This window comes from Bison bison, unplaced genomic scaffold, assembly GCF_000754665.1.
Source record: "Bison bison bison isolate TAMUID 2011002044 unplaced genomic scaffold, Bison_UMD1.0 scf7180017864312, whole genome shotgun sequence".
Taxonomy (NCBI): domain Eukaryota; kingdom Metazoa; phylum Chordata; class Mammalia; order Artiodactyla; family Bovidae; genus Bison; species Bison bison.
The window spans coordinates 1,695,302-1,696,342 of NW_011494884.1; positions in this window are offsets into that span (position 1 = coordinate 1,695,302).

Genomic DNA, 1,041 nt, shown 5'->3' on the forward strand with positions numbered 1-1,041 from the left:
GGTGATGCCATCCAACCATCTCATCCTCTGTCATCCTCTTCTCCTCCTGCCTTCAGTCTTTCCCAGAATTAAGGTCTTTTCCAATGAGTCAGTTCTCATCAGGTGGCCAAAGTATTGGAGTTTCAACTTCAGCCTCAGTCCCTCCAAAGAAATCCCAGGGCTGATCCCCTTCAGAATGGACTGGTTGGATCTCCTTGCAGTCCAAGGGACTCTCAAGAGTCTTCTCCAACACTACAGTTCAAAAGCATCAGTTCTTCGGTGCTCAGCTTTCTTTACAGTCCAACTCTCACATCCATACATGACCACTGGAAAAACCACAGCTTTGACTAGATGGACCTTTGTTGGCAAAGTAATGTCTCTGCTTTTTAATATGCTGTCTAGGTTGGTCATAACTTTTCTACCAAGGAGCAAGGACATGAGAGCCTCCAAAAATAAAGTCTGTTACTGTTTCCATTGTTTCCCAATCTATTTGCCATGAAGTGATGGGACTAGACGCCATGATCTTAGTTTTCTGAATGTTGAGTTTCAAGCCAACTTTTTCACTCTTCTCTTGCACTTTCATCGAGAGGCTCTTTAGTTCTTTGTTTTCTGACATAAGGGTGGTGTCATCTGCATACATGAGGTTATTGATATTTCTCCCAGCAATCTTGATTCCAGCTTGTGCTTCATCCACACCGGCATTTCTCATGACGTACTCTGCATGTAAGTTAAATAAGCAGGGTGACAATATACAGCCTTGACATACTTCTTTCCTGATCTGGAACCAGTCTGTTGTTCCATGTCCAGTTCTAACTGTTGCTTCTTGACCTGCATACAGATTTCTCAGGTGGCAGGTCAGGTGGTCTGGTATTCCCATCTCTTTAAGAATTTTCCACAGTTTATTGTGATCCACACAGTCAAAGGCTTTGGCATGAAGAAGTAGATGTTTTTCCGGAACTCTCTTGCTTTTTCAATGATCCAACGGATGTTGCCAATTTGATCTATGATTCCTCTGCCTTTTCTAAATCCAACTTGAACATCTGGAAGTTCACGGTTCACATA